This window comes from Bombina bombina, chromosome 2, assembly GCF_027579735.1.
Source record: "Bombina bombina isolate aBomBom1 chromosome 2, aBomBom1.pri, whole genome shotgun sequence".
Lineage (NCBI taxonomy): Eukaryota > Metazoa > Chordata > Amphibia > Anura > Bombinatoridae > Bombina > Bombina bombina.
The window spans coordinates 1054498537-1054524439 of NC_069500.1; positions in this window are offsets into that span (position 1 = coordinate 1054498537).

Below are 25903 nucleotides of genomic sequence, written 5' to 3' on the forward strand. Positions count from 1 at the left end.
GTAGTTCTTTTTCTGTCCAGTGCTGGATCCCAAGTCATGTTGAAGTCCCCCGCTAGCAAGACTCTACCTATTTTTATCCGGTCAACTGTGTGTAGGATCCGTTTGAGGTATCTAGGCTGATGTGAGTTAGGTAGATAGATAGAAACTAAGGTATGATCAATATGGTCCAGCTTACATGTTAGAATGAGAAATCTAGATTGGGGGCCTTTTAGAACTTGGATTGGTTCATAAGCTATTCTTTTATGTATTAAAATTGCCGTACCTCTGGCTTTTTTTGAAAAAGAGGTGTATTCGAGGACAGTGTAGTCTTTAGATATTGTGCAAGGAGGATTGTCTGACGACCAATGTGTCTCCTGAAGGAATGCTACGTCAGGGTTATGGAATTTGAGTGATCTAGCTAAAAGGCTACGCTTATGTGGGGAGTTTAGGCCTCTTACATTATGGGTTAGTATTTTGAGGGGTGGCATGGGGAAGTATTGGAAGTAGGTCAGGTCCTTTACCAATGAGAGTTAGTGTAGGTGGGGAGGATAGGGGGAGGGAAATAGACAACAGATAGAGTAAAGAAAAGTTAGCGAAAATAGTTCGCTATGGTGGAGCCCTAGTGTGGGCTGCCCGTGGGGGGGCGAGAAGCTAATAGAAACAGGGGTCTTTGGAATGGACCCTGCTCCGCAGTAATCATTGTAAATTAACTTGCTATTACATATGTGCAATACTTAAATTAAGACAACAACCTTAAAATAACAATCAAACACATAACTTAATTGTACTATCTAGTAGTAAACTTTTTAAACTTTAGCTCAGTCTCAGTTATGATCTGTTGGAGACAGGTCAAACTTCCAGGTTTAATAGAGTCTAGGTAAGTTCCGTTAAAGGCTACTAGACGTGTTTTTACGGTGGGTTAGTTTTAGGTTTCTTGGCTCTTTGCTCTTTAATAGACCATTCGGGAGCCGAAGCTCTCAGCTTTGGGTAAGTTGGCTGTAACGGTGGAGGTTGTTCCTGGTGTAGGCCCCATGTGGCCAGGAGAGCCATACCTTGAGGTATGGAGTTAATTGTGTGGCTCTGGTTATTTCTGGTGACCACTAGGTTTGTGGGGTGGCCCCACCTGTATTTAATATTAGCCTTCCTGAGTGTCAGAGTAATTTGTTGAAAGGTTTTACGGTACTGTAGTGTATGAGTTGAGAGGTCAGGCAGGAGTTGAACATCCTTGAATTTTTCTGGCATAGGCGGTCTTTTGAAGGCTGCTTGCATAAGTTTGTCTTTATATATGTAGCTGTGGAAGCAGACAATTACATCTCTTGGTTTATCGGCAGGAGTAAGTCGTGATCTTAAAGCTCTATGGGCTCTCTCCATTGTATCAGTGTGTCCATCTGGGGTGCCCACGAGTACTGTAAACAGCTCCTTAAGGTAGGGTTGGAGATGAGTATTTTCCACGGTTTCTGGGATGCCCCTAAACCGGATATTATTTCTGCGAGATCTGTCTTCAATGTCTGCCATTTTAAATTCAAGTTGAGTCATCTGATCCGCTAGGGTTTCAGAGTAAGTGAGCAGGTTTGATTGATCTACTGCTAGATCATCCTGTTTCCGCTCTAGTGCTTCAACTCTTTCTCCAATCTCTGAGATTTCCTTTTTCAGTTCCGCAGAGGACCGTTGAATTTCCTGGGTGATAGAGCGTGTTTGACTGGCCAACATATGTTGTAGGGTAGCCTTAGTAATGTAATGATGTGATGGCGCTTCTGAGCGCACACTGGAATGAGATTCAGCATCGATCGACTCAGGGTCGCTCATCTCCTCGTTGGTGACAGGGTTAGATTCCTTTCCTGATTGAGTAAAATGATCATAAACAGTCTTCTGAGTGTTAGTGGAGGGTTTCCCCTGACGTCTGGGCCCATGGGGCATTGTGTTAAGACTGTTAGGTATGTCTATAGGTTAAAAATTAACACCAACCTTCTGTTATAGAGCGCTCTGAAAACAATCTGAAAAGTATAAAGCACCGTACAGTAAAGTTTACTAGGTCTGTTATGTATTGCTAGACTGCGGAGCAGGGGTCAATAACACTTTCTATATTTATGACATTTTGTTACAACATCAAATAGTAGGTAGTAATTGAACCCTTCGGTCCCAACATGTAAATGCAAGTATGTGAGTCACTGGCACCCCAGGGAGTGGTGGGATACGACTATATAGAAGGGAAAAGGGAGAAGGGAAGTGACCAGCCCAGACTGGCTGGACCGGAAAGGGAGAGGTGCCAGAGAGAATTAACAGACAGGGGTGGATAAGGTACCCTGCTATTGAGTCCTTAGATTGTTAGTTCAGGAGTGTAGGTGAAGATGATGTGCTTCTGGATATAAGATTGCAGAAGGTCTTTTACAGTAGGGGGAGTGTAGTGCGGGCTCTAAAAGGTTGTCAGTATGTTGTACCAGTTGTGAGGGGTATCTTAGAGTTTAAAAAGGAGAAGGTGTGTAGTGAGACTATTGTACATAATCAGTACTCTTAAACCATAAGCAGAGACAGCACACATATACAGCAATACACTGAAGAAAGTTACACTCCACTCTGTTTGTAACAGAGAACATTTGGCTGACGCAGCAGCTGTATGAAAATATCACTTAGTGTCCCAAGCTATTGCTCTGAATGCAGGCTTGAGTTCAGTTACTGTTAGGTAATCTGTCTGCTAGATGGCAGAATGTTATGTAAGATATGGAGGGGTGTCAGTACCCTGCCTTGACAGCAAGTTAGTTAAATCTAGCTCTGTGGGCTTATAGGCAAAGGAAGCAAATGTTAAATATTAAATATCAGAGCTAGTGTCAGAGTTTTATTCAGTAGATCCAGCTGGTAACACCCACATGTAGTGAAGATACAGATTACTTTATTCAGACCTGCCTGCAGCTTGCTTGTACCAAAAATTATGCTTGCAATGGAGCCGTTTATGTCCTAACCATCCACGGACTAGCTATGCTTATGCGAGCAGTGTATGGAGTTGTGGCCAGGCATGTACTCTTACCTCACACTCCGCTTGTGACAAGATGCTCTCTGCGTAGAACACTGGTGAGTCCTCCACATAGGCCTCAAAATGGCGATCTTTCGCGCCAAATCGGGACTTAGATGAAGCGGCCTGTGAGGGCCGTTCCCGGGTCCCCCGGGTCACAGTAGGGGCCAAGGCGTGAGTAACACCAGCTCCGGTAATGGGCAGTCTTCCAAGGTGGCTACCGGATCCACCGCACGGCAAGAACTTGTTGGCCGCTGAGAATCTAGGCGTTCTGAGCTCTCTCTTGAATCCGACTGGCACTGGAGGTATGCGGGTATGTATCTCAAGACTTCCAGGTAAGTCCCGAGGCTAGTATTCCGTTCTTCCTCCCGCAGGAATTGGCTACAGCTGAGTGCTCCGGAGCGGGTCCCCGGCCCTCCGGAGCGAAGTCAGTCGGCGACGGCAGGTGTTCGATGCTAGCTGGTGTGAGGGAAGGCCGCAACTCCGGAGCGGAGCCCCGACCCTCCGGAGTTAGGAAACGGCTGCCGCCAGAGGTGAGGGGTTGCTGTGTGGACCACAGTTCACAAACGGGTGGCAGCAGAGGCAGAGAGGATAGTTGTATCTAATCAGGCTAGTCCGGTGAGGGAACCATAAACTCCTCAAGTTGTCGTTAACACCCGTCTGCACTCTACTTAGCGGGTAGCGGGACCACTCGTCCCCTTCTGCGATGGTTTTCGGCTGCTACCAGGGTGTATAAAAGAGGTCACTCTGCATTACAGTAATTAGCTAATTTTTTTAACTGTGCTGAAGGTAAACATGCAATGTTCTTAAAATGTTCTTTATTTTTAAACATATATATATATATATATATATATATATATATATATATAGGTTGAGCGCTTCTCTCTTTTTATTTATATATATATATATATATATATATATATGTATGAATATTTTATTGTAAAATATATATCTATACTTATATATCTATATGAATATATACACATATTTATGCTATGTTATATCCAGTTATATATGTTTTCTTGGAAAACCGGTTCAAGTTTAGAAATCATCTGCTGAGAGCTAGCAGATGATTATTATCATCCCGTTATTATGGTATGCTGATCATTTGCAATTTACTGCTTAATTGCTGATATAAACTGTGTCATTAGAGAAAAAATACTTTAATTACCCTCTTCTAATTACAATAGCCCTTATCAATACAAGAGACTTTTCTGTCCTTTAAAGATATAAATAGGATGTCATGAAGTGTCCTTAAACATACTTCCATTGATGTTACTTACAAGCGTATTCAAATATACATAACTTGGCAAGTAAAACAATGAACTTATGTTTCAACTGTTAACTCTTTAAAGTCTAGTTTTAATGACATTACAACACTATTGTGTTAAAAGGGACATTAAACCTTAAAGTGACAATTTACCCAAATTTTTCTCCCCTTTAATGATCTATTTTTCCTGCTGGAGTGTATTAAAAAAACTAGCTTGTGGAAGACTTCCGGTGGGCGGGCTTAAAGATAGCAGCTCTAGTAAAGAGCTCCGTGCAACCCTGGTAATAATTGTGTAATTTTACCTTAATCTGCTGCCCGAGCCTATTTGTCCTTGACAGGGATCGTGTCTGGGCTACAGAGAGGCTGGAATAGTACAACTACCCCCACTGAAGTGCAAGCCATAACTAGCTGCGGGACCATACGACTGGAGGGTCCATGATAGCGGCAGCCATCTTGGCGGGCTACGAGGAAGGAGAAGGAGTAGAGAAACCTGCTTGGAGAGGTGCCTTTACTAACTTGAGCCATTAACTTAGAGTGGCACTGGAAGCTGGTCGCTACGAGCGACTGTATTGGCCGACCTCCGCTAAGTTTTACTGAGGCCATAGGGATCATACCGGACAGCCACGTGGCACAGACGCTGTGCTGCTCATAAGGGCCTACAGATAAGGATCTACTGGTCGGGTGAGTGAGGACGCACCAGATTAGTTTGCCAAGAACCCTGCTGCATCGGAGTCGGAGAAGTAGCAGAAGTCCACCTACCGACTTCAGGATCTGCTTCATACCCCGGTCTGGGCTGAAAGAGAGCTTGATCGCGGATGGAACCCGCTGAGGACTGTCCTTTGACGAAAGTGGGTAAGCCAGAGCCGTAAACGGCTAACGTTCTGCCTTTCTAGCTGCCGGTTGTGGTGAGGAGGCTTAGAGGACGGTACCTTTGACTTTTACTACTGCCTTTATTTGTTTGAGGCCATACTGGGAGGAGGTAGGTGGCAGAAGAGCAGAAAGGGTTAACAGCTTGGGCAGTGCTTTTGGAACTCTCCGGTATACTATAGCAATCCCCTGCACATGAACTATTGCAAGCACTACTTAGGGGTGACTGAATATATAATGGCCGGTGCCTTTAAATGACTATACATAGCACAGAAACTGGAAAACTAAGTGATCCTCTGTTTGAAAGAACACTGTAGTGGAATCGCATGGTCAGATTCTCTCCTTGTATTTGAGACTCTCATGTACATTTACAGTAAATACCAGACAACTCATATGTGATTGGTACTCCCTGATCTATTAAAAAACAGTTCTCTCAACGTTACAAGGGACTTTTGACAACACAGTATAAGTTGAGGGGAAATTGTTCTATGCACAAGGGATTTTCTAATGCTGACCCTCTAGTTATCTCCTTACTGTGTTGTATAGCAGAGTGCTGGTGATAAAGAGCTCTCTAGATAACCTTTTTTTTTTTTCTTGCAGGTTTAGCAATAGTTATTTGCAAATAATTTGTGGATATATGTACCTCAGATGACCCACAAGTGTGCCTTGTTATATTGTTCACTTAACTGATTATTTTCTATATTTATGCTGCAGCTCTTCTGATCTGCTATAGAGAGAGAGAGAGATATACTTGCTTCTGCATAAATTTCCCTGTCCTGAGAGACAATAGTGGCAGGTTGCAAAATACTGTTGCACTTAGATGATATTTGTTCGGACACTGTCTGGAAAATAGGTAGTTATAACGTGTATGGAGAAATTTTTAATACCAAATACCATGGCGAATAGAAATAAAAATGCAGATCGCAGAAATAAAATGGGATCTGACATGGGTACTCAGGCCTCATCCAGTGACATATTACAGGAAAATCATGTCCTTGACCCCCACCCAATTGTCAAACAAATATCCACCCTATTCCTACCGAAAATAGAAAACCTCCAGAAAGGGGTTGATATTCTTGCGGAAGAGGTCAAACAATTCTCGACTAGGGTGTCAGAGGTTGAGAACAGGGTCTCTGATTTGGAAGATACGCAAGTTGTTAATTCCAGTAAAATAGTGGCGTTAGAGAAACATGCTACAGTACTTCAACAAAGGATGGATGATCTAGAAAATAGATCATGGCGGAATAATGTTCGCCTGATAGGGCTGCCTGAATGTGTTAAAGCGAATGAGATTCTAAAATTTGTTGAAACTACTCTCCCCCCTCTGTTAGGGATCCCTGCAGATGCTTTAGTACATAGCGTAGAGAGAGCGCATAGAGTAGGCCCAGAGAAACCAGCCATTGATCGCAATGCGTCAGCAAGGCCTGTGATGATAAAATTTCTTCATTTTCAAACTAAAATGGCTGTTCTCAGAGCATATAGGAAGATGGATGAGGTGCTTTATGAAAATTCTAGGATCCTATTGTTCCAGGACTATTCTGCAGATCTGGTGAAGAAGCGCAAGGAGTTTTCAGCGCTATGCTCTAGGCTACATAGAGAGGGTAGACAGGCATACTTGCTTTTCCCTGCTAAACTAAAGATAGCTACCTCCAGAGGGCCTAAATTTTTCGAGTCACCACAATTTGCACAAGAGTATTTAGATGCAGAGGATGGCTCCAGGAGCCCTATTTCTGCTAGGGGGGTGAAGGTTAGAAGAGTGACCTGTGGTAGGGACATGATTCCTAAAGTTTAGACTTATTAATGGTTTGTGCAACCAGAAGAAAGATACCATTCCATCTTGGAAGTAAACTGATCGGCACCCATGTTCATGACATGGGTCTCCTAGTGTTGTTTTGGTTATTGTTTGTTGTTAAGATAGGACGAGTTGTGTTCAAGAGTTGTGTCCTGACCGAATACATTATTCACCTGCTTGCATATGTTAAAGAAAGGGTGAATCTGAAGTGGGGAAAAGATAAGTGCAGGATGAAAACTGAAGGATGTATTAATAGGTTACTTGCATCCTCCTCACTTCTGTCTCTAAAGTTTGTTGTATGCAATGGTTGGAAAGGAGATGTCTGTAGGGGAGGGGGTGTACTTCTTAAGAATGCGGGTATTACATACCAAGAACATTTTTGGGGGTTCACTGTGTGGGACAAATATGTTGGAATACAGTTAAAGATGTTTAAGTTTATCACATGCTGTTACTTGACCATGTGGGACAAATATGTTGGGATACAGTTAAAGATGTTTGAGTTTATAACATGCTGTTTCTTGATAATGCCCCTTACAGGTTCCTCCTCAACAGAAAGGACGCATGTGTTTTTTGGAAATGGTGGTCTGGCATGGAGACGGGTAGGATTCTTCCTTCTCATTCTTATGTTTTCTTTCCTTTTCCTACCTCCTCCCCCCCTCCCCCCTTTTTTTTTCTCTGCCGTGTTCCTGGGCACACAGAGGATCTTAAAAATCACTGACATTTAGTATTTACTCCTGGAATGTGGGGGATATACACTCCCCGATAAAGAGGAAAACTATATTAACACAACTTAGGAAGAAGGGGGCAGACATTGCGTTTCTACAGGAGACGCACCTTAACGACTCAGAACACATGAAATTAAAGACGGATTGGGTCGGGAGAGTAGAATTTGCTTCCTACAGATCTTCCAGTAGAGGGGTGGCCATTCTTTTTGGGAAAAAACTGGATGTGGGGGACTTGACAGTAGTGACAGACCCTGAAGGGCGATATGTTATAGCTCGGGTTACAATTGCAGGTAAGAGGTACACAATGCATAATATTTATGCTCCCAATACTAAAGACAAGACTTTCTGGAATAATTTGATTGGCTTGCTAACCCCCTTTTTAGACAACCCTCTCATAATTGGAGGGGACTTCAATCTTGCCCCTAACCCTCAGTGCAACAGGCTTAGGGATCCTACTAGACACTTCATCGGGCCACAACCTAAGACTAATAATAAATTTGAACTGAATATATTGCAATCATTAGTGTCTTCGCTAGATGTCATTGATATCTGGTGGAAGCTGAACCCAGATGGCAGGGACTTTATGTGTGTCTCCCAGGCCTCTCCAACTATGTCTCGAATAGATTTATTCATGGTTTCGAACTCCATGATTCCCCAAACAGTAGATGTTAAAATAGGGGAGGTAGTGGTCTCTGACCATGCTCCCGTGGGTCTCTTCTTGTATACTCTACCCAGGTCTAACAACCGTAGAGCTCTTAGATTTCCAAAATATTTGCTGACCTCTCAAGAGTTTCAACAATATTTGGAAGGAGCTTGGGATGACTTCCAAACCAACAACGCACAGCATGTGTCGACTCTGGAGCTCTTTTGGCAAACAGCTAAAGTAGTTCTAACAGGTGATATCTTGGCCTTCTTGTCCCGCAGGAAAAAAATGCAGATGGAGAGACTGGAGAAATTTAGAGAGAAACTGGCAGCCCACTATGGCCTGTATAGATCCACACCAACATTAATACACCACAGACAGTATTTAGCCACTAAAAAGGAATATGACGCAATGCTGGCATATCAGGCCTCTCAAACTCTTTTAAGAACCAGAGGCAAATATTACAGGTACAGAGATAAATCCGGCAGGCTCTTGGCTTCTTTGGTCAACCTAAAATCCTCCACTCGTTTTATTGCAGCTATTAAACCTAAGGGCACTCTAGTGAAAGATCCTAAGGGGATTGTGGAGGCTTTTGCTGCCTACTACTCTTAACTTTACGCTAGCAAGCAGTGTAACCCAGAGGAAAAGATGCGTGCATTCTGGAGCTCTATTGAACTCCCGCAGGTATCAGAGGAGCAATTAAATAAGCTGAATGCACCAATTACGAGGGAAGAGGTGGATAGGACGATCATGGCCCTAAACTTAGGCAAGGCGGCAGGCCCAGATTGGCTGCCTATTGAATTCTATAGAATACTGAAAACAAGAGTGACACCGGTGCTCACTGACTTATTTACCAACTATTTCTCAGAGATGAGCAAACCGGCTAAGACTTTTACGGCCACTCATATCACTCTTATCCCTAAGGCGGGCAAAGATACCCTTCTCCCGGAGTCTTACAGGCCGATTTCACTACTAAACTCCGACTATAAAATCTTAACAAAATTACTAGCGGAGCGTCTTAAATTTATTTTGCCGGATCTGAAACATGAAGATCAGACCGGTTTTATGATGGCAAGATCGTCGGTAGTGAATGTACGCAGAATCCTGCAGGTTCTACATTATTTCTGGAATATGAAGAACTCTGGAGAGAGGGGTCAAATTCCAGAGGCCTTCCTGCTGTCGCTTGATGCAGAGAAGGCCTTTGACAGAGTAGAGTCTCTTCCACACATTGGCTAAGTTTAACTTTTCTGGGCCCTTTACCACGTTTATAGAAAATCTGTACTCCTCCCCCGTGGCCAATATATGTGCTAACAATCTCTACTCATCAGACTTCGTATTGCAGAGGGGCACAAGGCAGGGGTGTCCGCTGTCTCCCCTGCTGTTTAACTTAGCACTAGAACTGCTGGCGGTTAAACTGCACCAGATATTCCCGGGGATAGATAACACGGGGCGCCCTCAGCATCTCGCATTGTATGCGGATGATATGCTGCTATTTGTACAAACATTGTCAGACTTTGGGGCGTTCGCGGGATATAAGGCCAACATGCAAAAATCGGAAATTCTCTGGTTGCACAAGTGTGAGAATCAGACCCAAGACTACCCGTTCGCGGTAGCGAACCAAATTATCACTTATTTAGGCATCCAGATTCACATGAATCCCAACAAATTATATTCAAATAATTTGACTCCCCTATGTACGAAACTGTGTGGTCAGATGAGAAGTTGGAAATCTCTTCCAATATCATTGATGGGAAGGATCAGTCTTCTGAAAATGGCAATTCTTCCTCGTCTCTTATACCCTATGCTTATGCTGCCGCTACTACTCTCAAAAACGGATGTAAAAGCGTTAAACTCTGCAATGCGCTACTTTGTGTGGCGGGGTGGTAGATCGCGTATTGCGGTAGATAAATTATCCTTGAACTACCTTCATGGGGGTCTATCTCTACCAGATTTCAAACTTTACAATAGATTGGCAGGTGAGCACGGCTCACTTTTATAGAGATAACTTGGAACGGGCGGCTTTGGGAGGTATAGCTCTGGCATATTTGCCACACATGTCCAAGTCAAATGCGGCTAAATTGCTAGACGGGAATCTCGCATATCAGGACCCGTTAAGGGCTTGGTACCTAGCTCACAAAATTTTAGGTAAAACAAACCTGGGCTCTGCCTTCTTGCCACTGAGTGGTAATCCAGATTTCCCGTGCTTGGGAGACGCTTGGGTTGAAAAATGTAGGTTCGCTGGTGGATCCACTGCTGAAGACCATGAAATCTTTTGCGGCGCTGCAGAAAGATTATAATCTCCCGCATAATTACTTTTATGCATACTTACAGACACGTCATTATGTGGGCAATCTAGTGAGAAATGGACCAGATTTCTGGGAAGGCTCACCATTCCAATTATCACAAACTCTATTCAAAATGGGGAGCTTCCCTTTGTCAGGGATTTACCAAACTCTGATACATAAAAGGTTGCAACTTCTGCAACCAGACCTCTTGAAGGGCTGGCAGAGAGAGGGATTACAGGAGGTTACATGGAACATGGCCCGGAAGGGACTGGAGAAAGCTAGAAAAGCCACTTTATCAGCAAATCTGCGGGAGACGCAAATTAGATTCCTGCATCGGGCATACATAACCCCTAAATGCTTAGCCAAATGGATACCTGATTGGCCTAACAGATGTTCTAAGTGTTCGGTGGAGTCGCCGGGCCTGTTGCACTGTATGTGGGATTGCCCCAAGATTAGGCAATTTTGAGAAAAACTACAATATTGGGTTAGGAAAAAAATGGGCATCTTTATAGACTTCACAACTAAGGTGATATTGTTTTTGGACTGGGAACAACACCACAGACAGTTTGACTCTGAGTTGACTTTACTGATATTACTGGCGAGAAAATGCATACTTAGACACTGGACGGTTGCCAAAACTCCTTCAATAGCTTATTTTCGAAATATGCTGAAAACTCAATTATTTACTGAACAGGTAGATGTTAGAACAGATGTGGGAAATAGGCTAAATTAATTTCTATGGAAATGGCGTAGATTGATTTTAACGTTCGAATTGGAAGTCCAAAGACAGGTTCTAATGCCTTTCCGCAACACTGTAACGTTTCTGGAAGACTCCTTGACAGATGAATGGAGTCACCTCATCATTTAAAACCTGTGTATTGAAAACCACTCCACGTATTGTTCTCCTCCCTACCTCTCTGCTTACCCTCCTTCTTCCCCCTCACCTCCCCTCCTTCCCCCCCTCCTTTTTTTTTTTTTGCTCTCTGTGCCAGACCACTGAGTGGCATATAAGAGACAGAACACCTCAATGATTATATGCTTATATAATATAGGGGGTGGGGTAGTTTATTTGGTGAGGGTACCCGCGAGGTTTAGCCTTGTGGGTCAGTTTGGTTTAAGATAGTTGAGGGAGAAGTTTTAATCTCCCTATGGGAGGGGGGAAACAAAAAAACAAAAGAAAAACTGTGAGGGTTGTATCCATGTGAGCTTTTGTACTATTCTAGTAGATTGTCTGGAGTACACTATGGAGTTACTGCTCATGACAGAGGTATGTCAGTCAAGAAGGGCCAATAAGGCCCCACATTGTAAACATAATATTGTATTATACTGTATAAACCACTCATCTGACTTCTACAATGTAATATTGAGATATCTGTTGGTACTCGCATATTTACTGCTCTCTTAATAAAAAGAATTTAAAAAAAAAAAAATAGCTTGTTTATTTTGCCATTTGAAATAGCTGATTTAGCCTGTTGTATCCTCATCTATTCTGAAATTTTCTGGACTTAAGTCCAGGCTATGGACACAGCTATCAGAAGAAATTATACTCCCTGTGGGGCGTAGAAGAGATAATTAATACAATTATAATTTTCCATTGTTCTCAATAAGGCCCCGATATTCAAAGCATCGACAGACCGCAGAGAAACAGGTTTTTTGGCCTAGTTGGTCTGTCGATATTTTCTAAAAAAGGGGGCGGACCCTAAAATCCCCATCAAGTGACAATGTAGCTCCCATAGGATATAAAGGGGAGTGCTACGTCAGCTAAACATTACTGACATCACCACTTGTCAGTACTTTAAGGGTGCGGGGGGCCTATTTGAAGTGTTCCTACACAGCGCAGACAGTACACTCACTGAAATCAAACATAGTTTATGTGCTAAGAACACTTTAAATATTGCCTGTGTGACTTTACTTTCCCTAAACCTACACTAACTGCCTCACACTGCAAAGTCTCGCCACTGAAAAGGTGTTGAGACAAACATGGCTGACACCCTACTCATAACCTGTACTTCAGAGACTAGAATATATTGCACTGCTGACAATGTATCCCAATCAAAATACAGGTTACTCTCCCTGGAACACCTGGCTAAGCCCCACAGAACACCTACACCTATGTCATACTCTACTTATACTCCCCCTGAAACACCCAGCTGACTCCCTAATACTCCCTAATACCACCTACACCTACGTCATGTTTCACCTATACTCTACTATATATAAAGTATACAAAAATAATCCCTATTAAAACTATAGAAGCTATTTTGCTACATTTATATCCAATGTTAAAATGATATGCATTGCAACGTATAATGCATATTATTTCAAGCTTTGTATCTAATTTAACATGTAGTTATTTTTGATTGTTCATTTTATTATTTAAAACATAATTATATAATTTAAATTATATATTTATGCTTAAAATAGAAATAACAATAAAAAATAACTATATTTTAAATTAGATACAATACTTAAAATAATATGCATTATACATGGATATAAATTCAATACTAAAAAAAACTATTATCCCCTTATGCCCCTCGCCCCCAGCAAACCTACACTATTAACCGCTAATCTGCCATAACCTTAAGACCTTAAACCCCCTAACCTATTAACCCCTACACCATCAAAACCCTCCAAAGCAATAATCCCCATAATCTTTTAACCCCTATACCATCACAAACCCCAACTCAAACTACCCCTACACTATTTAACTACCTAACACCTAACCCCCAACCTCTTAGCTAACACCCCCTAAGTTACAAAAAATAACAAACACTAAATTTACAAAAATAAAAAAACTAACATTACAGAAAACAAAAAAAATAACACTACCAAAAAACAAAGAAAAACAGCTATGTCTAAACTAAAGCTAAGGCCCCCTTTAAAAAAAAAAAAAAAAAACACTTCAAAATAAAAAAACGTAAACTAACACTAAAAGTTACTATAGCAATAGCCCTTAGAAGGAATTTTTGTTGAGCATTGTCCTAAAGTGACATTGCTCTTTTTCAACTAAATACTACAACACCATTCTACAATAAAAGTAACCCCACCTCCATCCAAAAAAAGCCTAATCTAAAAAAAAACTAAGCTAAAAAATAATCCTATCCTAAAAATAGTTTACCCTGAAAAGGGTACTTGGTTTGGCATTGCCCTTAGAATGGCATTTTGAAGGGCAGTGCCCAGAGCTCTTTTACTGCCAAAAAAATAAAAACCTAATCTAAAAAAAAAGATTGCCCTGGGGGTGGAGCCAAGCCACGAATGAAGATGGCTGCATTTTGCTAAGCTCTGAAGCCCTAAGCTCTCACAATACTTGTTTAGAACAGCCTTATGTATTTTTTTAAGCCTGCAATGTTAGCATAAGACCTGCTGAAGGGGTACCGATTGCCATCTACCCCTTTTCAGCTGCCTATTTTTCTAAATCCTATTGGAGAGCCGGAACAGCTTGCAGTGCCGAGAAGTGGCGCAAAAGGGCCCGCTCACGGAACCTACCTGGCACAGCTAACACCCTACAGGACACAAGGTAGGATATCCAGATCCTGAGACTCGCTGCTGGCATCTGCCTACTTGCCGGATTCGGCAGATTTTAGGAGAAATCCCCCAAGTGAAATCCTGCTGTGCGGTGACATTAAAGATACCACATGGGCGGAACGGCATAACTCACAAGTGGCGCTGCTTCTTGTGCATACTTGCTGTGGCTGCTACGAGTAATGGATCTTGCTGGTCATCAACCCAAAGCCCCAACAGATACACAACTCCTCGGGAGGCACAACAGAGCAAGGTAGGCTTTTAAAGAGGGACAGTAAATTATTATTATTATACTTTATTTATGAAGCGGCATCATATTCCACAGCGCTGTCCATGGATATAGGTAATTTAAATAAAACAAAAATATAAAACTTCTAAGAGACAGGACAAAATTTACAAACACATACAGGAGGAATTGAGGGCCCTATTCCTGTGGGAACTTACAATCTAGAAGGGTAGGAGGTTGAGAAACAGGAGGTGAGGATTACAAGATTGAGAAAGATGTTAATGCAGAGTTAGATGAGGGAAATCTAGGTAAGAGAAATATTATTGAGTTGGGTGGTAGGCTTCTCTGAACAGAAAAGTCTTCAGAGAGCATTTAAAGGAAGAAAGATTGGGGAAATGCTTGATTACGCGAGGGAGAGTGGTTCAGAGGGTAGGTGCTGCATGACAGAAGTCCTGCAGTCTAGCATGAGAAGAGGTGATAGTCGCAGATGCAAGGAGCAGGTCATTGTTGGATCTTAGTGGGTGGGCTGGAGTATACTTGTTGATTAGAGAGTATAGGTAGAGGGGAGCGGTGTTGGTGAGCCTTTTGTATGCAAGGGTGAGAATTTTGAATTCAATTCTGCTGTGAATGGGGAGCTAATGAAGGGACTCTCAGAGAGTTGCAGCAGATACAGAGCGATGGGAAAGGTGTATCAGCCTGGCAGAGGCATTTAGGATGGATTAAAGGGGGGAGAGGCGGGAAAGAGGAAGGCCAATATGTAGGTTATTGCACTAGTCAAGTCGGGAAATAACAAGGGAGTGGATTATAAGTTTTGTGGTGTTAGCGCACAGAAAGGTTGAATCTTGGAAATATTGCGTAGATGGTTGCGGCAGGATGTAGAAAGTGATTGGATATGGGGGTCGAAGGATAAATTTGAGTGAAGTGTAACTCCAAGTTAGTGGACTTGGGGCGATGGGGGAATGGTGAGAGAGAGCAGGGTGGAGAGGTAGATCTGGGTGTCATCAGCATAGAGGTGATATTTGAAGCCATAACTGTTGATAAGTTTACCCAGCAAAAAAATATAAATTGAGAAAAGTAGAGGACCAAGAACAGATCCCTGAGGTACTCCAACCAAAAGAGGCATTGGAGAAGAGGAGTCACTGGCAAATGACACAGAAAAAGACCTGTGAGAAAGATAAGAGTGAATCCAGGAAAGAGCAGTGTCACAGAGGCCAAAAGAAATAAGGGTCTGTAGGAGGAGGGGTTGGTCAACTGTGTCGAAGGCAGCTGAGAGGTCAAGTAAGATAAGTATAGAGTAGTGGCCAATATTTTTAGCAGAGAGAAGATCGTTAGTAACCTTGGTAAGGGCAGTCTCAGTTGAGTGTTTGGGATGGAATCCGGATTGCAGGGGGTCAAGCAAGGAGTTGGTGGACAGGAAGTGGGTTAGGTGATTGTAAACTAGTTTTTCAAGGAGTTTTGATGTTAGTGGAAGCAGTGATTTTGGGCGGTAGCTTTCCGGAGAATTAGGGTCGAGGGAGGGTTTTTTGAGTATGGGAGTGACTTTTGCGTGTTTGAAAGAAAATGGGAATGAGCCAGTAGAGAGAGATAGGTTGAAGATGTGGGTAAGAGCAGGAGTGAGGGTGGAAGATAGGGAGGGTATTAGATGGGAAGGGATAGGGTCGAGCAGGCAGGTAGTGAGGCATGAGGAAGATAGTAAGGAAGAAACTTCATTCTCAGTGGCTGGATGGAAGATGCAGAGGGTGGCAGAGGTAGTAACTGAGCCTGTTGATGGAATATTGCATGTTGGTGTTGTGATGTTGCTTTGGATAGTACGTGTTTTGTTTAGTAGTCTGCCAGGTCTTGAGCACTAAAGACAGATGGGGGGGTGGAGCAGGAGGGTAGAGGAGAGAGTTAAAGGTAGAGAAGAGTCGTTTAGGGTTTGAGAAAAGAGTAGATATGAGAAAAGAGAAATAGCTTTGCTTGGCAGAAGTGAAGGGCAGAAGTGTATGAATGAAGCATAAACTTATATTGTATGAAATTAGGTTCAGAGTGAGTTTTCCTCCAGATACGCTCAGCAGTACAGGAGCATTTTTGCAAATAGCATGTTTGCTGAGAGTGCCAGGGCTGCAACTGACGGCGTGATGTTTTGCACAGCTGGGGAGGGGCAAGTGTATCTAGTGCTGAGGAGAGTGTTTTGTTATAATGGGCTGTTGCGAGATCAGGGCAGGTTATAGTGGAAGTGTGAGGGAGGAGATCTGGATTTTTGAAAATTGGAGTGGATCCACAGAATGTAGATGTCTACAGGTGCAGAGGCGGGATGGAGGAGTGGGTTTAGCTGTTGCATTAATATTTTAGTTGACCAGGTGATGGTCTGAAATGTGAAAAGGGTGACAGGTGAGGTCAGATATAGAACAGATGTAGGAAAATACCAGGTCGATGGAGTGTCCATCATGGTGGGTAGGGAATAGGGTGGATTGTGAGAGACCAAAGGAGGATGTGAGTGAAAGAGGTTTTGAGGCAGCAGGGGCAGACGGGTTGTCAATGGGAATGTTGAAGTCCCCAAGAATTAGGGTTGGTATATTTGTAGAGAGAAAGTGAGGAAACCAGGCGGCAAAGTTGTCAAGGAATTGGGAGGTAGGTCCAGGAGGGCGATAGATTACTGCCACTTTGAGGGAGAGGGGGGAGAACAGGCAAATACAGTGGACTTAAAAGGAGGAGAAGGAGAGAAATGGGATTTGAGGAAGGTGCTGATAAGTGCAGGAGGGGGAGAGCAGGATCCCAACACCGCCGCCACGTTTCTCACCTGGCCTAGGGGTATGGCTAAAGTGAAGACCACCATGTGTGAGAGCAGCAGTGGAAATGGTGTCGGAAGGAGATAGCCAGGTTTCGGTAATTGCTAAAAGGCTGAAAGCATTTGATATAAACAGGTCATGAATGGTTGTAAGTTTGTTTCAGACAGAGCGAGAGTTCCATTGTGCGCAAGCGATAGGAGTGTTTGCATATGGGATGCATTGGATGGAAATGAGGTTATATGTGTTGCTTTTATTAAAGTTACTATAAGTAGTATGTGATTGGGTAATGGTGGGAATTAGGGTGGGCCCAGGATTTGGAGAGATGTCACCTGATGCTAGTAGCAGCAAGATGGAAAGTAAGAGTAGGTGAGAATAAGATTTATAGCAGTGGTGGTATTTCTGTGAGGTGGTGCAGTTTAGTGACATAGATTTTAAAATAGAAAGTAGTTCATGAGACCTAAGGTAAGGAGAGGAAAGGGGAGAGGGGCCTTTATAAACTGCATGTGGAGAAGGGTAAGGTATGAGCATGTGAGCATGCCTGTGGAATAGGCATGAGGCTGTTAAAAGGAAAATAGATAATGAAAATATATCGGAGCGCCAAACAAAGTAGGCTGGGTCAAGGATCAGCACAAAAAATACCAACAATGATACTAAGTGTAGAAGTGTGTAAAGGGAAAAGATTTTAATAAAATGGATACAATCCTAAAAATTATTGCTAGACGACTTGTTGCATTCCTTAAAAAATAGTAACATTAAATAAAAACAGTCATTTATCATGGATCTTCCGCAAACATTGGAACCTACTCAAAGACGATGATGTTCTAGGGGATAAAATATGTAGTAATCCCAGATTTATATACCGAAGAACAAAAAATCTAAAAACTTGACTAGCTCCAAGTATACAGAGGAAAAGGCCTCCAGTAATCAAAGATGCATTTGGCAAAGATGTGGTAGGGTTTTTTCCCTGCCACACGTGCAAAGCATGTAAAAACAGAGAAAAAAGTGTCAAATTTTATTCTTTTAATACCAAAAAGAAATATAGAATAAAAAATCTCATTCGATGCCAGGATAAAAACGTGATCTACCTACTCCAGTGTCCCTGTGGTCTCCAATACGTTGGACAAATGTCGAGACCATTAAGGGACAGGATACGCGAGCACCTCCTATGTATTGAAAAACTTAAAGAAGACACTGCCCTCTATAAACACTTTTCGGAGAAACACCAAGGTGATACTAAAACATTGAAATACATAGGGATTCAAAAGGTGCAAAAAAACTGGAGAGGAGGTAACCACGAGAGAAGGCTATTGACTGAGGAATCAAAAAGGATTTTCCATTTAGACTGTCTGTACCCAAGAGGCCTAAATAATAAAGAAGACCTATCCCACCTCCTAAATCTTGATTCAAAGAGAACATGAGTTTTAAGGAACATGTCTTATGTTTACCAGTCTGCCAACAAACTTTTAACAGAAAAGACCTTCTAATTTTTCAAGGATCCTTTGTCTCTCTCCCTTTGAACCAAGAAAGTTTTTAGATAAAGGAGAATCACGACTTTGAATGGACATGTTTTTACCTTACTAGTCCCCCATTAAAGTGGTTTTCAACAACAAAAATACATCTTCTCTTTCCTCTCATTTAAGGAATCTCTGTCTCATTTACACAGAAACCAGAAACCCTCCACTATTAGAAGATTATTGTATATATCTATACAAATCCTCTATTCACATAATATTAAACCTATTGGCCAGATCTAACATGGAATTACTGTCTTATTTAAGGAATCTCTCTTTCTTTTTATTCCAATACTAGTAATATTTCAGATAAAGGAACCTCTTCTAAACTCTACACCTCTTTAATATTAGAGAACTATTGCACATATTTAAACAAATCCTCCATTCATACAATACTAAATATGGAACCATTGTTCTAATTAATTAATTTTGGGGTTGTGAAGTAGACTTTCCCCAGAACTCTCTATAGCAATTTTTATCTGTGGTATTTACAACATTACCAACAATATCTGTTATCTACTAATAACGCACCCTACAATATTTTATCAGCTGCCTTTAATAGTCCAAACGAAAGTACACACAAGAAATTTGACACTCACTTTTTATTCACATTCACCAAGAAGAGAATTTACAAGCTAGGATCCAACACCTGTAGAGCTAACAAGCTAGGGATTAAGAAATGTAGTAATAATAGGCTACATAGGTTTTTATATGTTTTTTTTATATGGTCCTTTAAATGCTTTTTATATACATATCATTTCAGAATAAAGTTAGATAACATTCAAGCTTAGCCTTGACAAATCTCTCCTCTTTGCGCCTTTTAATAGATCCAAATCCAATCTCTCTCGATTGCCCATTTTCCATTATTTTAAGCTCAATTCCTGAGCAGGTTTCAAATAATATGGCACGTATATTAACATATTATAGTAGTAACTCTTAATAATATTTTGCGTCATTAATACTTTTGACATATTTTTTCTGGATCAGCCGCTAATACCATAACAATGACAAATACATTGTAAGGGAAAGATTTGCTAAAAATATCTGTATATGAAAAAACATTTACCAAAAGATGTGGAACACTGACATTTTGATGTCGCTTGTTTTATTGATTTAAGTTAAAGATGGTTTCATTATCAAAACGATATCTGAGATGAGCTAATTGTTAAACAACGATAATAAGTATCTACAATATCACACAATTTGGGTTGTATACTGTAAGCCTATGCTTCCTGTCTAATTATAGAACAACAGCCATAACTCCAAAATTCACTTATACTTTGATCTAAGTTAGAGATACTTTACTGTTAAAACGATATCTTAGATGTGCTAAATCTCAAACTACGATAACAATTTTTTTATTATTTTTTTACGATATCTTAGATGAGCCAAATCTCAAACTACGATAACAATTTTTTACAGCACCACACAATTTGGGTTGTATATGGAAAACCTATGCCTCCTAATTATAGAACAGCAGTTATAACCCCGAGATTCACTTATACTCCGATCTGAGTTAGAGATTATTTTACTGCTAATACGATATTTTAGATGAGCTAAATCTTAAACCACGATAACAAATTTTACAATGCCACCTATTTTGGGTTATATATTAAAAGCCTATGCCTCCTGTCTAACTATAGAATAACAGCTATAACTCCGAGATTCATTTATACTAACATCATTATTAAATGGATAGCGCATGGCAAAGTAGTCAACCTTAACGTGTATAAACTGTATTCAGTTAGTTTACTAACTAACAGATTACACGAGGAGAGCCATTTAAATCACTAACTCTAATGTTTAGCTATACTACATATCATCCAATTAGATTGTAGTTTTTGCTCACACCCCCGGCCCAGCCAATGGTAAACTCGCTTTGGTCCAAGCCCTCTGAAACTCGGAATATATTAATATATTATAGTAAGTCACATAGATCAACATTTTAACAAATTGTGTCAAACATTTATACATAGAAAACTCCCTGAAGGAACAATATAAGGATTACAATTCCTATCAAAACAGATTTAACAACAAAATGTTTTTGTTTTTCCCATACCCGGAAAGATTTAGTTTTAGCTTCCGGTTACACTGCACAGGTGTGATTTCACCTGGCAATTAGTAAGGTATATAATAACCTTATTTTACCTAAAAAAAACAGTCTTGATAAAGGTCAGTGAGGACCGAAGCGCGTTGACTGGTAAGGAGAAACCCTCTGCAGTATATATGCTTTGTTTTTTTCAAACAGGTAAAGGATATTAGCTTGAATCACGCATTGGGATTTATTTACTTGGCTAACCCCCTTAAAAGAAAACTACTATTTGACTTTTCTACTTTCTTTGGATATGGGATTTATGTTTTGGACAAATTGTTAAGGAGACATTTCACGTTTTAACTGGAATTTGGACTCTTTTTATATTTGCTTCACCAATCATTATTATCTCTTTCAAACCACTACCGGACACTATCCAGTAGTTTTCTATACTGTTACCCCAGCGGTCTCTGGTACCGGAGATCCTCTGTTTTAGCTGTTGTTAGTTGTCACTTATTAATTATGTTCCTACTGATCTAGGATCACTGTCCCTGCATTGTTATATTGTTTTTTTCTATTCATTGCCCACGATTGCTTTTTTGTGCACACTTACTTTTTAATACTCACCGACATGTTTTTTTATGCATTATACACACGCTGAGTTTTTTTCCACATTTTTTTCTAAAGATTTAGTTCACACGGTCAAGTTATTTTTCATCCAGCACCTGTTAAGGTATTTTTTTCACCCTTCAATCAATTTTGGATTCGTCTCCGTTTTGTTAAACACATAATCAAAACAATAGGTGTGAGTTGGGATTAGTTTTCCCTCAAAAAAATTTGTATTGTCCTATTACTCACTTTTTCAATCGCCACATAAACCTTATTTTTGTTGTATTTAGTTATCACACCTATATACATAAGGAAATTTCCGGTGTGAACCGGAACCATTCTTTCCCCAAAATCCATTGTCATAGGATTAAACCTAGCATCTACTTCGTACTACATTATCCTTACATCATTATAATTGTATCCAGCTATTGTCCGGTGATTGTAACCGTTTTTTTTCTCCCTTCACTCACGTTAGCTCCATACACTCGTGAGTATTAGTTCAAGTGTGTACCCGAGTTCTCTCAGTTATTTGATCTTATGTATTAAACATATATGCTGTATTTTTATTTGTAACATGGATCCATGATAAATGACTGTTTTTATTTAATGTTACTATTTTTTAAGGAATGCAGCAAGTCGTCTAGCAATAATTTTTAGGATTGTATCCATTTTATTAAAATCTTTTCCCTTTACACACTTCTACACTTAGTATCATTGTTGGTATTTTTTGTGCTGATCCTTGACCCAGCCTACTTTGTTTGGCGCTCCGATATATTTTCATTATCTATTTTCCTTTTAACAGCCTCATGCCTATTCCACAGGCATGCTCACATGCTCATACCTTACCCTTCTCCACATGCAGTTTATAAAGGCCCCTCTCCCCTTTCCTCTCCTTACCTTAGGTCTCATGAACTACTTTCTATTTTAAAATCTATGTCACTAAACTGCACCACCTCACAGAAATACCACCACTGCTATAAATCTTATTCTCACCTACTCTTACTTTCCATCTTGCTGCTACTAGCATCAGGTGACATCTCTCCAAATCCTGGGCCCACCCTAATTCCCACCATTACCCAATCACATACTACTTATAGTAACTTTAATAAAAGCAACACATATAACCTCATTTCCATCCAATGCATCCCATATGCACACACTCCTATCGCTTGCGCACAATGGAACTCTCGCTCTGTCTGAAACAAACTTACAACCATTCATGACCTGTTTATATCAAATGCTTTCAGCCTTTTAGCAATTACCGAAACCTGGCTATCTCCTTCCGACACCATTTCCACTGCTGCTCTCACACATGGTGGTCTTCACTTTAGCCATACCCCTAGGCCAGGTGAGAAACGTGGCGGCGGTGTTGGGATCCTGCTCTCCCCCTCCTGCACTTATCAGGTGTGAACCGGAACCATTCTTTCCCCAAAATCCATTGTCATAGGATTAAACCTAGCATCTACTTCGTACTACATTATCCTTACATCATTATAATTGTATCCAGCTATTGTCCGGTGATTGTAACCGTTTTTTTTCTCCCTTCACTCACGTTAGCTCCATACACTCGTGAGTATTAGTTCAAGTGTGTACCCGAGTTCTCTCAGTTATTTGATCTTATGTATTAAACATATATGCTGTATTTTTATTTGTAACATGGATCCATGATAAATGACTGTTTTTATTTAATGTTACTATTTTTTAAGGAATGCAGCAAGTCGTCTAGCAATAATTTTTAGGATTGTATCCATTTTATTAAAATCTTTTCCCTTTACACACTTCTACACTTAGTATCATTGTTGATATTTTTTGTTCTGATTCTTGACCCAGCCTACTTTGTTTGGCGCTCCGATATATTTTCATTATCTATTGTTAACTCTTTATTGGCAACTAGGTGCCAATCTATCAGAGCCGAGGTCTGTTTAGTTGGCGCTCTGTAGAAATTTTTCCTTTTTTGCTGTTTAAAGGAAAAACAGTTCTGAATACCAAGCAGACTTTTAAGTGCAAAATTTTGTTTTTGAAGAGAAAATATTTAGCTTGCCTCAAATCTTCTTCAAATCTTGACTAATTCTTAGTGCTGCCACCTAAAGATGTCACTTAGAGAGATGGCAGCTTAGAGATGGTGTTCTCGGCAAATGCTAAACCCAGCAAATGCTATCCCTAAAGCTGATCTTAAATTTATAGGGCTTCTGCAGACAGTTAAATCAATTAACTGAGTGGAGACAGGGAGATGAGTGACACACAGGTGAGAACATTAAGAACTAGATTTAAGGGATAGATGCAGATAAAACAAAATTGGGTGGGGATTAGTCAATTAATTAAGCTAAGTTAAAAAAATTAGGAAATGCAAATGCTGGGGATAGGCTGTGATCAGATACAGGCATAGAAGGAAGTTTACATGGGGGACATACCATAGAATAAGTTTTAAAGCAGTGTTAAAAAAGATCCAGGAAAAGATAGCAGTTTACATGGGGGACATACCATGGAATAAGTTTTAAAGTAGTGAAAAAAAAGATCCAGGAAGAGATAGCAGTTTACATGGAGGACATACCATAGAATAAGTTTCAAAGCAGTGTTAAAAAAGATCCAGGAAGAGATAGCAGTTTACATGGGGGACATACCATAGAATAAGTTTTAAAGCAGTGTTAAAAAAGATCCAGGAAGAGACAGCAGTTTACATGGGGGACATACCATAGAATAAGTTTTAAAGCAGTGTTAAAAAAGATCCCGGAAGAGATTGAGAGAATCACAGAACTGGGGCCATTATTACCACAAGAACTTTTAAATCGGAGGCACATAACGCTCCCCCATATGCATACAGGCATAAACCAGTGGTATAACGTTTAAGCCCTTTAACTACAGTAAGGCTTACTATCTCCAGCATCAGATTTTAGGCTGCATAGGGTATATCAGGAGCCCAGCTCCCTGCCATAAACCTGACATATATTGCCTAGAAAAGTCAGAAAGTGTTAAATATTTGCAGCTTCAAAGAAGGAGCTCCCTGGGCTCACACTCAGCAGATGGTGCTATATTGTTTCAAATCTTTAGCTGTTTAGCTGGCCTGCATTGAGGGTCTAGGAACCACAAGCAGTGCACACAATTTGGAATGCCAAATAAAAAGTCCATTAGGCCATCCACAGGCAAAATGAATAGCAGCATGGATAACTTTCTAGTGTCGGCAGACCCAACCCCTGGGCCCAGCAAAAATCAACAAGAACCCAGCAACAGGTACATAATACAGAAGCTGTACACAGTGGATATGTTACCAAAGTGGACATCAAGGTAGCTATGCTTGATGTAAAGCAAATGTTTAGAGAACTTAAAGAAGATATAACAGCTGTGGACCAGAGAGTCACTCTAGTAAAAGAAAAACAATAGAGTCTGTGTTCAGATCTACAACATCAGTCCAGCTGTGTGCAAGCTCAATAGGTTGCGGTACAGAGCCTCCTAGAATGCATGGAAGACCTTGAGAACAGGAGCAGGCGGCAAAACCTGAGGCTATGGGGTATTCCTGAAACAGTGAATCCGCCGGCTTTACTCAAATATCTTCAAGATCTATTTAAGTTCATCAAAAATGCACCAGGAGCTGATAAAGTCCAAATAGAGCGAGCTCACCAGGCTTTGCGCCCTAAATCACCAACTAGAGCGCCTCCTAGGGATGTGATCATTACATTTTTGTCCTTCAAAGATAAAGAAGACATTGTTAAACATGCCAGGAACAAGCACCCTATAACATATGATGGAGCTAAGATACAGGTGTTTACTGACTTTTGCCCTGCTACTCTTCAGAAAAGAAGGGACTTTCAATTTATCACAACCCCCCTCAAGGAATAAAAAATGTCATACAGGTGGGGTTTTCCTACATGCATTATTGCCACAAAGGATAACTCAACTGTGATCCTCAGAATTGTCATTAGGCTTGATAATTAAGTTCCCCTTGCTACCTAATAAATCCAGAATGGAACGCAATCCGAATGATAATCATCCAGAATGAAGGCGGTTCATGCAGATTGCGCCACTGTACTTTGATTGGGTGGGCCGTTCTGGCATGCTGGAGGCTTGCAGCCTCAATATGGACTCAGGTCAACCACCTCAACAAACTGTAGAAAACATCACAGATATGTTATTGTTCATGTTATCTCTCTGTTCATGTTAACTCTTTTTGAAATGTACTAACAGCTTTGTTTTTCCCCTTCAGCGGATACAGTAATGGATTATTAAAACTGCATAGATAGGGCTCCATGTACTAAGCCGTCAATTCATCCGTCATTGTAGACGCGGATAAACTCGCCGTTACTCGCCGCGGGCGAAATGGTGTCCGCTGTCGCTATGTACTAATAATCCCCTAATAAATAGACAAGTCTAGCCCGCCGCGAGCAGTGGCGGATTATTGATAAATTTGACGCCTCGCTCGCCGCGACTAAGCTGATGTACTTAACTTTCAGTTGAATTGTCTGGCCAATTATTAACACGTGACATGCAAGGTGTCACGAACATCATAGTAGTTGCGGGAATAGAATTTTGCTCCTATAAAAGTTCAACTTATCTAAACAACTTTATTATTGTTCAAAATTTTTGAAGAGTGATTACAGAGCATTATTTTTGTAATATTTATTTACAATTTGGATATGGCTTCATCTGGATCTGATAATATATAAATA